General features: G+C 49.2%; 1 long non-coding RNA gene across 1 annotated transcript in view; it reads left to right on the top strand.

Moving 5' to 3' along the window:
- The window catches only part of LOC142572186 (uncharacterized), a 222,522-nt gene that overhangs the window by 104,010 nt on the left and 102,266 nt on the right, over nt 1-16,246 (top strand). The gene's annotated exons all lie outside the window — the stretch shown is intronic.

The raw sequence follows: 16,246 nt of genomic DNA on the forward strand, positions 1-16,246 counted from the left end.
GAGTGACGAGCAGGAAGCAGCGCACTCGTCTGATACACCCGTGACGTGGCGCCACCTACTGCCCTGCCCATTGGCTGCGCCGTCACGTGCCCAATGACGCATGTGCTGGGCCACACCTTTAGTCAGACAGAACTGTGGAGCAGCCGCAGCGTCGGGGAAGCGCGTTCGCCTCGCACACCGGAGGGCCGGGATCGATTCCCACCCATGCAGACCAAAATGCATTAACTCTTCTTGCATTAGTCCTGCTCATTGCATTAGTCCTGCTCGCATACGTTCTTGTAAGCGCCGCGTGTTCTCTCTCTCGTCTTCTTTTTTTTTTAAGAATGTCTTGAGGAGGCAGTTCTGAGAGAGAGAAACAGTTATTCGCATTAGGTTAGGGTAGAGTGGAGCCCTTGGTTCAGGACATTTAGTTCAGGACTATGCGTGCCTGCTGGATCAGCCGCCACTGCTACTGCGGGTCTGAGTTGGTCAGCGCAAAAAAAAAAAAAATTACAATACACTGTCGAATCTCCTTTTTTATATACTGTGCCGTATCTTAGAATAATTCGCTGTCTTCGGCGACCTTGTTCTCTCTGTTTCGTCTTATGTCCACCCGATGCATCTCGGCGGTCGAAGGCTTCTCGGCGGTCTCCTAGCTGCCATCCTTCGTTCGGCTTTTCTCATCGCATCGTGTCACCGCCATACTACGTCTACGTTATCATCTTGTATACGTTAGGCGGCCAAGCCACCTAGGCGCTATTTAATCGGCTATATAGATACCGTATTTGTCATACAACGTCCATTCTTGACCCCGAATCTCAAGGACAGCAATAGTTCCACGAATAATAATAATAATAATAATAATAATAATAATAATAATAATAATAATAATAATAATAATGGTGGTGGTGGTGGTGGTGGTGGTGGTGGTGATGATGATGATGATGATGGCAGCAGCAGTAGTAGTAGTAGTAGTAGTAGTAGTACAAAACAGCACAGAGGATAGTTGACTTCACCGTCACTTTTCCACCTCAATAGTCCACACTGCACGCGTACAGGGGACAAAGACGTATATAAGAAAGATAGACCGATGTTGACACATGCTGTCGCCCAGCCACGAAGCGGGAGGCACATCCAATTAACTTCTGGCGTTCCATGATTGCGCAAACTGATGTCGCGAGGCAGAGATGGCCGGCGGCGTTGCTCAGCTTATCCAGCTTATTAGTACTGGCGTCTTATAAAACGAGAGACAACGCGTGTAGCCCAGCGACGAGCCGACATACTAGTTGATGGGAAACGTAAAGAAAAAAAAACCCTCCCCGAATCAATTTCCGGTTGTTTTGTGCGGTTAATCTGCGGCAGGCAGCACACTATACAGGGTGTTCAAAATTACGCTCTATGGTTTTCTTAAATTTAGGCAGTGGGAGAAGGCATGCGAAGGCCACCTGTGCAAATAAGTTATGTGGCCAGGGTGACACAAAGTAAAGTGATGATTATCGCTGTTACCAGCCCAATTAACTAAAATGGAATACTTAACTGCTTATTGACTGTAGTAAGTGGGTACGCTTGTATTGAAAAGTTAGAGGCAGTCGTGTTTCTACACAGTATCAGTTGGAAGAGAGAGAGACAGCAAGGACAGGAAAGGCAGGAAATTCTTCTAGCATGTCTGCGCTCCGGGGTATTCGGTTCCAAATTTTAATTGTGGTGCGCATGGTTACGCATGCAAGAGAGTGAGGATCGGCGCAAAGCTCCTCCCTGATGTGACGCGGCTGTCGCAAGCGGCGTTTGGTCTGACAACGGGGCGGATGCGTTGGCAAAGATGACAACTCTCCCACTTCTCCGCTCAGTTAAGGAAATAAAAAATCGAAGAACCCAGAACCGTTGTCCTAACACGCGACTGCGCAGCCTGCATGTAACGATGGCGGCAGCTGCCGTGCCGAAATAATGGCGCGAACGACGAAGCCGGACGGCAGTGCGCGTGCGTAATGGTGGCTGGACGAGCGGGCATGGTCCTTGCCTGGCCTACGCAAATAGAGTGACTGCTGATTTGCAAGTATACTGTAAGATTTATTGAAATCAAGAGCAAAAACTGCACGGCGCGCCGCGCTGTCATATCTTCATATCTTGATTTCGCCGCAGCCGAGAGGGGAAGGGGGAACAGTTATCATTTTTGCCTATGCCTGTGCCCCGTTGCCGGACTAAGCGCCGCACGCAATAGCCGCGTCACATCAGGGAGGAGCTTTGCGCCTATCCTCACTGCCTTGCATGCATAATCATGCGAACGACAATTAAAATTTGGAGCCGGGTATATCTCGGAGCACGGAAATGCTAGAATTCTTCCAAGTGAAACTGCTTAGAAAGACGACTGCCTCCAACGTTTTAATACAAACATACGCACTTTCTGCAGTTAATACAAAGTTAATTATTCAATTTTAGTTATACAGCGATAATTATCATCTCACTTTGTGTCGCGTGCCTCCTCCCAGTGCCTAATTTTAAAAAGACCATAAAGCTTAATTTTGAACACCCGGTAGTGCAACCGAAAGTGCATTCTGGTATAAGCTCTCTAGCTGGCTTCAAACGTCTGAATGTCATCCCCTCGAAACGCGGTTGGTCAGCTCTGTCAATGTCAACACGACATGTGTCTGCCTGCCCCAGGAAAGCGTGCACGTAATCTCGGGCAAAGAGCCGTGATTCGAGATTGTCGAGACCATGGATACCGCAATTTCACTATATATATATATATATATATATATATATATATATATATATACGAGATTGGGCGGCACGGTGCGCGTGTTCGACCCAATTTCAGTCCGAACGGCCACGCAGGAGAAAAAAATGTGCTGCTGCCATGGTCTGCTTACATTTATTTGCAGTCGCACGTAGGCGACACGCGAACTTACATAAAAAAAAAAAGTTAAACACAACTTGAAATAACGACGACCACGGCGTATTTTCTCTCCTCGTTCAGCTGTGCCGCCACCTACTGAATACATTTTCTTTTTTTACTCTGTCCCGACTAAAGTCGCGTATATACTGCCCTGCGCTGGTGCGGGCTTTTCCCGTCACACCCGACGATGCGATCACTCAGCGCTTGACCGCGCAAGCTCGGTTATCGACCTATAGAGGAAATATACTTTCTTTATCTGCTTGCTAATTTTGCTTTCTTCTTTTTTTTTCGTACAACACTTATACATCATCGGAGAGCGCGCCTAATAATGCCGGCAAGAACAGGACAGAAGTGAAAAGTGCTGTGGGTTCTCGTCTGCAGGCCTACGACTTAACCTAATTAAGTGCGTGCAAACTTTCGCGCGCGTGTGCACGTTTCTCGGAAGGCAAATATGAAAATAACGAACGTGGCCGTTCAGTGCGCGGGCAAAGTAATGAAGGGGTTCACACGTTTCCACGCGGAAGCCTTGTTCACCCCGCGTGGAAGCCAGGACGCGTCCACCCCTTTGATGGGACCACTTTTGTCGACGTTCTGTTTCTAGTTCCCTACGTTAATGCGCATTTGCTTCCCGATCAGAAGACATGTCGTTCGATTGTCTATTTCAAGAGAGAGAGAGAGAGAGAGGAAGGAAGGAAGGAAGGAAGGAAGGAAGGAAAGACAGGGACGTTAGCCAGTGTAAGTACCGGCTGGCTACGCTGTGCTGGGAAATGGGTAAAGGGAACAAAAGGTGAAAGAAGAAACAAATTATAAAATTAAAGTGAGAAAAATTCACACAAGAACGCAGTGCTACGCGCTACAACTTTCAAAGTATGCCGCCGCACGATTCACATGCCCTTAAGAACCTGAGCAGAGCACTTAAAGCCTTGAGTGCCGAAACCCGTGTGGACCAGTGTCCTAGAACCTTTCCCTCAGTAAAGGGGCGACCGTCCAGTTTCTTTAGCGTGGTCTTGAGCACTTTTGAGCACTTGAGACCATATTCACACTATCAATCAAGTGATAGAGAAATGTGCAGAACATAAGCAACCGTTATATATAGCTTTCATTGATTACGAGAAAGCGTTTGATTCAGTCGAAACCTCAGCAGTCATGGAGTCATTACGGAATCAGGGTGTAGATGAGCCATATGTAAAAATACTGAAAGACATCTATAGCGGCTCCACAGCCACCGTAGTCCTCCATAAAGCAAGCAACAAAATCCCAATAAAGAAAGGCGTCAGGCAGGGAGATACGATATCTCCAATGCTATTCACAGCGTGTTTACAGGAGGTATTCAGAGACCTGGATTGGGAAGAATTGGGGATAAAAGTTAATGGAGAATACCTTAGTAACTTGCGATTCGCTGATGATATTGCCTTGCTTAGTAACTCATGGGACCAATTGCAATGCATGCTCACTGACCTGGAGAGGCAAAGCAGAAGAGTGGGTCTAAAAATTAATATGCAGAAAACTAAAGTAATGCTTAACAGTCTCGGGAGAGAACAGCAATTTACAATAGGCAGCGAGGCACTGGAAGTCGTAAGGGAATACATCTACTTAGGGCAGGTAGTGACGGCGGATCCGGATCATGAGACGGAAATAATCAGAAGAATAAGAATGGGCTGGAGTGCGTTTGGCAGGCATTCCCAAATCATGAACAGCAGGTTGCCGTTATCCCTCAAGAGAAAAGTATATAATAGCTGTGTCTTACCAGTACTCACCTACGGGGCGGAAACCTGGAGGCTTACGAAAAGGGTTCTACTCAAATTGAGGACGACACAACGAGCTATGGAAAGAAGAATGATAGGTGTAACGTTAAGGGATAAGAAAAGAGCAGATTGGGTGAGGGAACAAACGCGAGTTAGACATCTTAGTTGAAATCAAGAAAAAGAAATGGGCATGGGCAGGACATGTAATGAGGAGGGAAGATAACCGATGGTCATTAAGGGTTACGGACTGGATCCCAAGGGAAGGGAAGCGTAGCAGGGGGCGGCAGAAAGTTAGGTGGGCGGATGAGATTAAGAAGTATGCAGGGACGGCATGGCCACAATTAGTACATGACCGGGGTTGTTGGAGAAGTATGGGAGAGGCCTTTGCCCTGCAGTGGGCGTAACCAGGCTGATGATGATGATGAGCACTTTTCTTGTCCCATTGTAGCGGGGACATTCACAGAGGAAGTGCTTGATTGTCTCATCGCAACCACAGTTGTCGCAAGCAAGGCTATCTATTCCGATGCGGAAGGAATATGCGTTCGTGAATGGCACGCCGAGCCACAGGAGGCACACAAGCGTTGCTTCCGCTTGTGGTAACCCTGGTGGAAAACGGAGCTGCAGACGTGGATCCTTTCTTTCGAGACGTGCGTTGGTGAATTCACTGGTGTTCCACAGAGTCTGCGTATACGCAGACTCTGTGGAACACCAGTGAATTCACCAACGCACGTCTCGAAAGAATGGATCCACTGTTGAGAACATAAGCAGCCCCAAGGCTTCGCTCCCTCACACGGGAGCCTTATAAGGCTCCCGTGTGAGGGAGCGAAGCCTTGGGGCTGCTTATGTTCTCAACAGTGGTATTGGTATAATACGGGCGCCATCGTCCACACTGATTTCCCGAAATTCCGCAGTGACCCGGTATCCACCGGTAGATGATGTCTGTGACTAATTGCACGTTAGGTCCGCGTGGTTTCAAGGGGATAGCAGACACTGGAGAGCTGGCTTCGAGTCGCAAACATGGATCATGACTGTGATGATCTGTGACCAATAAATTCTAGAGCAGCACAGATGGCTGTGGGTTCTGCAGCCATCGATAATGAAATGTGAGACTTCTTGAATTGGATGGTGACAGATTTGGCGGGAAATATCACTTCTCCAGCTGAGTTTTTGGAGGACACAGAACCATCCGTGTAAACGTGTATGACTAATCTGTGCTTCTCATGCAGGAGTGAAAGCACGGTTTCTTTGAGGGCGGAAGGTGACACCTCAGTTTTCTTTTTGATGCCCGGAATGACAAGAAGGGCCTGAAGTAGATGCAGGCACCACAGCGGTAGAGATGGTAGTGCTGCAAGTGTGGAGTTCGACGGTAAAGTTGCATGGTTGGCGGCGATAATCCTGCTAAACGCTGAACGAGGTCGAGCGGCAGGAAGGGAGGCGAGATGATTCAATGGAAGTTGGGTGCATTACATAAATGTACGCATTGATGGGGTAATCATGCGCAATGGCTATTGCTGCTGCCGTGGATTTATACCTGGGAAGGCCAAGACATACTCTCAGGGCTTGAGCTTGCACAGACAGTGGAGGTTCAAAGCAACGAAGACCGCGGATTGGATGATTAAAAACTGCACGTTTGGCCGTCATTGAAGTAGCCGTAAACGTCAAGGCCAAGAGATTCCAAGTATATAGCGCAGGAATTGCAATCGCGACACTCATTCGATTCCGTGTCCGGTCAGCCCTTCCGTTAGGATTACGCGACGATTGTCTCGTGGGCACGAAATCATCCACAGGTTTATAGTTGCCTCTCTGAAGGCAGGTATACGAGGAAGGCTCGCGTCAAGGCTGCATAGCCTTCTGAATAGCGTTCACGCGCAATCAAGCTTGAATAGCTTGATTGCGCCTCGTCGAATGGAGTGGTAATTTCAGTCGATATAGGCGGTAACTCCCTTACGTTCTCGATGCGCACACAGCGCAGATAATTCACACGACAGCTGCGCTCGCTGCCTCGATTCATTAGCCCCTGTATAGATTGTGCCTTTGGTAAGCATTTCCTCAGCGAAAGCTGTTGCATAATCGCAAAGTCTAGAATGGAAGCGCAAGCAGCGATGGTGCAAGTATTGTCCTGGCGATTGTGCGTTACTAATAGATGCGTGTATAAGAGCGCTTTGTCGAACCACGCAGGTGAGGTAGCAGACTATTGACTCCTTGAGAAAGGATTCTTTATCGCACATTTCATCGCGGTGGAGTCCGCCTGATGTCACTAGACACCAAACTCTATATACAGTCAGACCAGCACCATTCCTTAATCAAAACTAATGAATCTCCACGCTTTATCTGCACTACCATTCGGGCAAGATAATCCAGTGGCGTTATCTTGCATCATATTAGCCGTCCTCGAAAACCAATCCAACAAGTTTAAGTTTAAGGAATAAACAGCAGAAGCAAAATAGTTGTAAGTGGTTAATGCTTTCGTGCACTGATCTGCTCATTGCCAGAACCACTTTGAATTTGACTTTCATCGCAAGCGGACCTAATCTTCTAGGTACACGCAGGCTATATAAAGGCCTCGGAATGTCAGATGTCATCGTTACATGTCTTGCTCTAACGAAAAGCCTAACCAGATATAAACTCTTAAAAGGTACCAACAGTAAGGTCCGCTCTTAAAAGGTACCGACAGTAAAGGTCATATAACTGCAACATCTATGCAACTTTATTTGGAAATACTAGCCGCCATGACGTGTTATGCAGATTTCCGTACATAAAAAAAACACAATTTGTCGGTCTTCACGCCATGCATCAGCAGCATTAGACGATGGAACAGGAGTTTAGCAGTGAATCCGTGCACATAACCAAAACGTTTTTTTCTTCTTTTTTTTTTTTCCAGAAGTGTGCGGCGATTCTCCGCAATGGCTAGTCGTAAACACTGCACCACGGCCGTGCAGTTAAGAAAGAGAAATCGCGTAAGAAGGAAAAACGAAAAGACAAGAAAGGCTCGAATAAATGTGTACCTTCTTTTGTTATGGAAGGAAGGAAACGAGAAGTAAGCGTTGGGGAAACGGAACTGACGAGCATGACGGTGCGACTAACGACATATATACGGTATAGACAGTGACGCCGGCAAAACACCTGTTTTGTTCTCATCGTGCATTATATGTCCTCGTCAGCTTATCGTGTTCGCGTAACAGTTCTAAAACAGGCGTTAATCACAGTAAGCATTTGTCGCGTCCGAGTAGCGAAGTCGACAGCTAAGAAAGCATTTACACCATAATTATTTGCACACTTAGGTGCGTGCTTCAGATTTATATTGTTATGATCTACCTGTCAAGTGTGAGAGACATTCGTGCGTACGTTCCCATGTCGACATAATAGCCCTCTTCTCCGAAACAGCGTCACCCCTTTTATTCCCTGAGCAGACACAAAGGGAAGGACGAAGAGAAGAAAATCCGAAGGTCAGGAGCTCGTCGACGGCAGAAACTGACGAAGGAACTAGTACTTCCACAGGCTCCCCAAGAAGACCTCAACGACCACAAGAACGCAAGGGGTTGTTTAAGGCCATCCTGGCCTCCGCGATAATCAGAACCGCTCGAGACTCCGATAAGAGTCACAACCATGTACCAATGAAGTGAATACAATCTTAAGATCTTGGGACCATGGCCTCGCATATCGCAGCTACAAAAGGCCACAAAAGCTCTGCTGCGATATTTAAAAGCTACTGGATTGAGTCAGCGTATGTGATCCGGACTGAGTGACCGAACGATATCCCCAGTAGACTTTCTCTTCTTATTTTAATCTTTCCGTCGCCTTTTCCCTTTCCCCACTGTAGGGTAGCCAACCTCCCTACCTTTCCTTTACCATTTGCTCTCTCTCTCTCTTCTACTTTTTTTCATCATCACGATGCCCGGCTTCGTCGTTGTTTCCTGATTCTTGCGGTGAAGACGCACCTCACCCAGTCGAGATTTTATCAACTGGTTGGCAGCAATGAAATACTCCGCCCTTCGTCCTGGCTTCAGCAGACTCGTGAGCACTTGACCCTCTTTGAGAATTTGCCAAGTGTCAGCTCGTGTGTTTTCTAAAACTGCAAATTAGTTTCTGTACGTGCAGACTCCTGTTGAAAGCTTCCTCAAGTCACAGCAGAGTAAGAAAGTCCTCGTTCTGGATTAACCATGAATTTAAGCAAATGGAGAAAGCCAGAGTTGTTATTAATTTGTGAAGAGCTGGAAAGTGAGGTAGGGAAAAGTCAGAGAAAGCAGCAGCTTATTGAGGCGATCGAGAAATGCGGAGCTCTTGAGGACGAAGTTTCAAAAGGGTGGGAAGAGATAAAGAAACGAGCTCAGAAAGGCTGAACAAAACGCTGCAGAAAAAATGCAAAGAGCTGCAGAGGAAAAGCAAAAAGCTGAACAAAACGCTGTAGGAGAAAGGCGGAGAGATGACAAAGCTGAACAACACGCTGCAGAAGAAAGGCAGAGAGCTGCAGAAAGAGAAACGAGAGCAGCAGAGAGCTGATCAAGCTGCAGAGAGAAATGAACGAGATGAACAGGGAGCTGACGAACTAAAGTTAAAGAGTCAGACGTGCAGCGGGATCTTGCCATGAAATCGGCAAATAACATCTCAATAAACGAAAGATGCTCAGGTGAAGCAGGAGTAAAAATAAGGGATCGCATGCCGTCGTACAAGGTAAACGATGTGATGTATTTGTTTCCCGTTACTTTTCAACGAACCTGCGAGGAAAACGCGTTGGTACTAGAAAGTTGGCCATAACAGATTCTGACCGTTCTTCGTGGCGAAGCAACCGCAATAATTGCGAGGCTAACGAGAGACGACGCTGATGACTATTAGAAAGTAAAAGCCGCGTTGCTAAGGAAATATCGGCTCTCAGCGGACGCTTTCCGTCGTCGTTTTCGGGAAGCAGCTAGAACACTGGGCGAGTCTTTTTCAAGATTTCACTTCTAGCTAAGCTGAAAGCCAGTTTAATTGAGTGACTAAAAGGGGAAGACGCGTTCGGTTGTCACGACAAGCTAATCTGCATGGAGCAGTTCTATGTGTCCTTGAGCGAAGAGATACGCCGGTGGATTCAAGATAGGTCGGGCGAAAAGGGCTTGGAACGTGCTGCTGTGCAAGCAGATGAATTCGCCGCACGTCGCAAATCCGAGAATGCGCGTGTCAGGCCATTCACTAAATTCAGCAAAGAGAAAAACGCGCGCCCCATTCACCACGAAAAAGCTGGAGGTGGGACAAAAGACGTGCCGCACGATAATTCAGAAAATAACATCGCAGTAAAATATGAAAGAAAAAAAGAAAAAAGTTTTTCAGGCTAGAAAACCGGTCGTCTGTTACACGTTGCGATCGGCTGTCGGAAGTCAAGAATTGTTCTTTTTTCTTTCGGGAAAGGCGGCGATGACAACTTGGCCCTCTTAGAATCCTACCTTCGTGACCTAGCAGTCAATGGAATGCCGTGTAAAGTACTTAGGGATTAAGCTGCAACATTGAACATTGTAATAATAAATAATATCTGGGGTTTTACGTGCCAAAACCCCTTTCTGATTATGAGGCACGCCGTAGTGGAGGACTCCGGAAATTTTGACCACCTGGGGTTCTTTAACGTGCACCTAAATCTAAGCACACGGGTGTTTTCGCATTTCGCCCCCATCGAAATGCGGCCGCCGTGGCCGGGATTCGATCCCGCGACCTCGTGCTCAGCAGCCCAACACCATAGCCACTGAGCAACCACGGCGGGTATTGACCATTGTCCACCCTGCGTTTGTGAAACCTTGGGATTTCACCGGAGAATATGCGTGGATCCGGTAGGTAGTCGAGAAGAATAGTGCTTGCTTGCCCGTAGCCAGCGTGAAGATTGAATGGCCGTTTGGACTACTGCTGACTGAAGCAGCAGTATCGCCAAATATGTCGAAACACTATCCCTACTTATTTTCAAATCACTCGGAAATGATGAACAATAAGGGCCTCAGTTTTGGTGACCATACGGTCCAAACTATCCCGCGTTCCAAGGCTCAACAGATCGCGGCGAAGATAAATCACGGCAACGAAGCCAAAATTATGCCTCGTAACAGAGACACTCAGGGAGCACAGCACATAGTTAGTGAAATCGGTGGAAAAGGCGCTAGTGAGGAGGCATCCGGGTCAGTGAGAATACCGCGGCAAGGGCTATAGCAGAGGAATTAGAGGCTAATTTGGCACTGACACATTCGGAAGGCTCTTGACCTATTGAAGGTTGTTAAAGAAAGGAATCGCGACGAAAGAAGAGAGCAATTACGTCGCGAAAGTAGAAAGAGTGACTCTCCCGGAGGACGTTCCTCGCGGAGACGAGACCAGTTTAAACAGCCCCAAAAGGTTGAAGGAGGCGCTGAAAAACTCCCTCGTGACTCCGCACTTGGGTGTCTTTCCGGAATCGTCAAAAAGAGAGGAGAATGCCAGTGCGGTCCAGCAGGCCAGGAACCCGATGCTCGGGAAATTCAGAGGCGCATTAGGCGACCGCCTGGCATGGCAAAAATTGGTTAAATAGCGCAGCCAAATATTCGGCTCAACGAAGAATACAAAAAGTCGCCACACCGCAGCCCGTAAGACAAGAGAACAGGCAATTACGCAGAGCTTCCAAAGGCTCGTTGTGGCTGGTGAGAAAATGGAGGCGTCACCTAACAACCAATCGGAACGGGTCTCTGCGACTAGGGGTGCGGCTGAAAGGTTCAACCGGGCGCAGATATGCGTGTGCGAACAGGTCCAGTCAAACTGTCAGTGCCGATTTACGCTCGAGCCGCCCATCGCCGCAAGCCGCACCGCACGCTTGCGGTCGCGCGAAAGATTGCATGTGTCCAGCACTTGTGCACATTAACCATTTACACTGTGTGCACAGTGTATACCTTACACACTGCAAATCGAAATTTGTGCACAAGTGTTTGATACGTGCAATCTTTCACGCGACCGCACGCGTGCGGTGCGGCTTGCGGTGATGGGCGGCTCTAGCGTAAGGGCCGATTTACGCTCAAACCGCCCATCGCCGCACGCCGCACCGCATGCATGCGGTTCGTGAAAAACGGGCGGTCGTCGCGATCGGTCACAAAATTGCATTTACGCTGAGTCCGCATGATGCGGTGCGGTTCGCATGCGCCCTCTGGTTGTCCAAATAGGTAACCAGCAACTGGCAACATGCATCAGCGAGTTGGCAGCCTCGTGTGCTGGCGACCAGCAATATTTCGCATCGTGCCTGGATATTATTATTACGTTTGCTGTATTATTAGTTATTTTTTATTAGTTAGCTCTAGCGGTTCGAATGCGCCTGCATCCGCACTTCGGTTTGGGGACGCGACGTCTGTTGAAAGCTGGTAAACATTCGGCAGTGCGCAGAGCAACACTGTTCGAAGTCGGCAACTATCGCCAACAGCAGACGACACTGTCATATTTTTGTCGATGTAGGTTGAAGCTTCCGCGTCATGGTGAAAACGCGACTCTTGCACTGTCATGTTCTGTGCTGCATGTGTGGCATTGACGTGGTGACCCACCTTTAGAACACTGTGCCGTCGACTCACCTGTGCCGCTTTTTGTATTATTTATTTACTTGCTACCGCATAATGTTGCGACAACATACGTCACTATGTGCCCGGTTGTGTACGGCGCGATGGCGCACTTTTTGTAGCTGTGCTAGCTGTTGCGTTTCGCCTGCGACACGTGGTTTGGCCGGCGCGACTGCGGCGGGGCGGCAGACATTTTGGCCAGATCGTCGTCGCCGCAACGCTCATCGGCAGGTGTTTCCAGGCGCGACTGCGGCGATGCGACCGCAAAGGATCACCCTCCCATTCCAGTCATTGTGCCCGAACCAGGCGATGCGAAAGCAGGGATTATCATCTCATTACAGTCATTGTGCCCGACCGGCAGCGCTACAACAGGGTGCTACGAGATCGTGCTCGACATGGTGCTACGGCATCGCTACAACAGGGTGCTACGAGATCGTGCTCGACATGGTGCTACGGCAGCGCTACGACAGTGTGCGTCACCATTAGCCCATTGTACATTCACGTGCTCGTCTTTTGAGGGGTTCCTTCTTGCCCTCAACTGCGAGAGTATAAAAACAGCTGCCCCGGACGCCAAAAGGAGGGCTCCGATTTCTTCTGTTGAGTGAAGTGCTCTCCCGTCTCTCTACTTCGGTCAAACCTGACCGCCAACTCTTTGCGATGTTAAAATAAACAAGTTGTTTCGTTGTTACCAGTCGACTCATGCTTTGCCGGGACCTTCGGATGCTTCCAGTTGTACCCCAGGCCGCCAGGCCAACGCTACCCTTGGGGCTTGCGACCCAGGTACAACCACGGGCGTCAGCGCCGAGTTCCCAACAGATCGTACCAGCGGTGCGATCCGAAACATCTGGTTGGCAGCGGTGAGATCGCCTCCGACTTCAAACAACTGTCTGCCAGCGGTGAGATCGCGACAACGGAGGCCAGCAGCGAAGAGATGCAGTTGACTGTATGCTGAGCAGCTCATCGACGATCCGGGAGCAGTGCAACGAGCCCTGTGTGATGACTGGTTGCCTGCAGCGGAACGACTGCGCTGGACTCTTGGCTGCGAGGTTTGGTGAGTGCGGGACTTTCTTCTTCTGAGCTTTGCCAGGCTTTTGTTAGTGTCAGAAACAGAGCTGGTAATTGTGGTTGTCGTTGCTGCCGGGTTAGTTTGCGGCAAGACAATAGTAAGCAGTAGAGAAAGCAGCATTCAGAGCAGCCATGGATTTGAAGTCGTTGCGCAAACCGAAATTGTTGGAGCTTGCAAGAGAGTTGGGTCTGGATGTCTCGGACAAACTCAGAAAACCAGAACTGCTAAAGGCTATTCTTGAGTTAGAGGCTGAGGATGACGAGCTGTCGGAATGCCTTGAGACCATTGAGGAGAGGGAGACTGCAAAAAGACAGGAGCGCGAACTTAAAGAACAGAAAGAGCGAGAGCAACAAGAGAAAAAAGAAGAGCGTGACCGTCAACACGCTTTGGAAATGAAGCGTCTCGAGATAGAGATGGAACGCGCTCGTAATGGAAGTCAGGCACACGGTGCAGGAGAACGAGTATTGTTCAAAATGACTGACCTGATGCGGCCGTTTAAGCTTGGAGAGGACATTGGTTTGTTCCTGGTTAACTTTGAGCGAACGTGCGAGAAGCAGGGGTTCTCTCGGGAAACATGGCCACAGCGCTTGCTCACTTTGTTACCCGGCGAGGCGGCCGACGTAGTCGCTCGCTTGGATAGAGAGGAGGCAGAGGATTTCGACACAGTGAAATCGAGTCTTCTAAAAAAGTACCGGCTGTCTGCGGAGGCGTTCCGTCGGAAGTTTCGGGAAAATGAGAAAGGCAGAAGTGAGTCATATACAGAGTTTGCGTATAGGCTTATGTCGAACATGCAGGAGTGGCTCAAAGAAGAGAAAGCGTTTGGTGACCACGATAAAGTTCTGCAGTGTTTCGGGCTAGAACAGTTTTATAGTCGGTTACCTGAGAACGTGCGATACTGGGTCTTGGATAGGCCAGACGTGAGTACGGTGGCTAGAGCCGCTGAGCTAGCCGAGGAGTTTGTGACGCGTCGAGCTCGCGGAGCTAAGGACGGTCAAAAGGGTGAATTTGGCTCGAAGTTTGAGAGGCCGAAGTTCACGCCCATGAGATTAAAGGGGGACACGCGTAGTGCGGATGCGAGTGAAAGCAGTCCGACCAGACGTAAAGAGACGGCGGCAGCCAAACGCAGAAAGCGGTTCGAGATGAGGCGAGCGGGCGTTTGTTATACGTGCCAGAAGCCGGGTCACTTTTCGGCGCAGTGTCCGGAAACAACACCAAAAGTTGTGTTTTTTTCAATAGGCAGCACTGACGAGAACATGAAGCTTCTCGAGCCTTACATGCGAGACCTCCTCGTGAACGGGAAAGAGTGCCGAGTGCTTCGCGATTCCGCAGCTACGATGGATGTAGTTCACCCGTCTTATGTAGAACCCCATATGTTCACGGGCGAGTGCGCATGGATCAAGCAAGCCGTGGAAGCTCATAGCGTGTGTCTGCCGGTAGCAAAAGTGCTTATTGAAGGACCTTTCGGAGCGCTTGAGACGGAGGCGGCAGTGTCATCTATGCTGCCACCCCAGTACCCGTACCTATTTTCAAACAGGTCCGATCACCTCCTGCGCGAGAAGGGGCTTTTGTTTGGTGAAGCTAGTGTTCAGGCCTTAACCAGATCGAAGGTTCGGGAGCTCGCTGTAAAGGCGGTAGTTGCGGGGCCGACGTTATCAAACAACGAAAAAGGGTCAGAGGCGCAGCAAGCTGATATTCCGAGCACGCCCGAACTGAATAAACTTGAGTCTGTAACGTTAAAGGCGCCAGATACTGGAGAGGAAACGCCCGACGCGGGAAAGTTAGAAGAGCTATCTACTGATTTGCTCATCGCGCCTACGTCAGACGGACTTGATAGGTTGCTAAAAGTCAGCCGGACGGCTTTGATAGCCGAGCAAAAAAAGGATGGCAGCCTGGAAAACGTGCGCTGCAATGTCAAAGAAGGTATCGCCAGGAAAACTGCGCGTTTTGTGGAAAGAGGTGGAGTCCTGTACCGGAAGTATCTAGACCGCAGAGGAGTGGAGTTCGATCAGCTGATCGTGCCTCAATGCTATCGTCAGGATCTGTTGCGCTTGTCACACGGGGGTTCGTGGTCCGGACACCTTGGAGTTAAGAAAACTAAGGACCGTCTCTTGCAAGAGTACTATTGGCCAGGGTGTTTTCGGGACGCAGACCATTTCGTGAGGACATGTGACACTTGTCAGCGGGTGGGCAAACCAGGGGACAAATCGAGGGCGCCGTTGAAATTGGTACCTATCATTACGGAGCCTTTTAGACGGCTCGTTATTGATACTGTGGGACCTCTGCCGGTAACAGCCACGGGGTACAGACACATTTTGACTGTGATCTGCCCAGCGACAAAGTTCCCTGAAGCAGTGCCGCTTAAAGAACTCAGCTCAGTTGAGATAGTTAATGCACTACTGTCCATATTTGCGCGAGTTGGTTTCCCTGCGGAAATCCAATCAGATCAGGGCACAGTGTTTACTAGCGCTTTGACGACAACTTTTCTCGAAAGGTGTGGGGTAAAGCTGTTACACAGCTCAGTGTACCACCCACAGTCGAATTCCGTTGAGAAGCTCCACTCCGTCATGAAGCGCGTGTTGAGAGCGTTGTGTTTTGAACATCGAACTGACTGGGAGCTGTGTCTGCCTGGGGTGATGTTTGCTTTAAGGACCGCGCCGCATGCGGCTACGGGGTTTTCGCCAGCTGAACTGGTGTACGGTCGCTCGCTTCGATCTCCGCTTCGCATGCTTCGAGAATCGTGGGAAGGTAGGGGCGACGACCCAGTCGTGGTGGAGTACGTACTTAAGCTCCTCGAACGCTTAAGAAGGGCACAGGAGTTGTCAGGTGAAGCAATGACAAAGGCCCAGCAGAGGGCCAAGGTTTATTATGATCGGACAGCCAGGGCCCGTCGTTTTGAGGTGGGCGATGAGGTCATGATATTGCGCACATCGCTAAAAAACAAACTAGACGTGCAGTGGGAGGGCCCAGCACGAATTGTTCAGAAACTGTCGGACGTTAACTACGTGGTAAGTCTGCCAGGAAAGCGGAAAGCACAGCAAGT

The sequence above is a fragment of the Dermacentor variabilis genome, chromosome 2 (genome assembly GCF_050947875.1).
Source record: "Dermacentor variabilis isolate Ectoservices chromosome 2, ASM5094787v1, whole genome shotgun sequence".
In the NCBI taxonomy this organism is placed as follows: domain Eukaryota; kingdom Metazoa; phylum Arthropoda; class Arachnida; order Ixodida; family Ixodidae; genus Dermacentor; species Dermacentor variabilis.